The sequence below is a fragment of the Sinocyclocheilus grahami genome, unplaced genomic scaffold (assembly GCF_001515645.1).
Source record: "Sinocyclocheilus grahami isolate Dianchi unplaced genomic scaffold, SAMN03320097.WGS_v1.1 scaffold11.1, whole genome shotgun sequence".
NCBI classification, from domain to species: Eukaryota; Metazoa; Chordata; class Actinopteri; order Cypriniformes; family Cyprinidae; genus Sinocyclocheilus; species Sinocyclocheilus grahami.
Window position 1 is genome coordinate 2324556 of NW_015505190.1, and position 259 is coordinate 2324814.

Genomic DNA, 259 nt, shown 5'->3' on the forward strand with positions numbered 1-259 from the left:
CTCTTTTGGAAGGCCAAACAAAGTAGTTTTGCTTTCACAACAAAACACACGGCAACAACAATACTATAGCGAGAATCAAAGTTATGCCTTCTTTCTTTACATGAACATTTGGGCGGTGTTATTCTAATCTTTATGCACCAAGAGCTTGTAACACTCCAAAGAGAAAGGAAAAATTGAAATCGCATCATATGACCCCTTTAATGTTTAAGCATATAATGCTATTCTAGGGAATTGTGTGCTTCTAATTTTATACCAATAG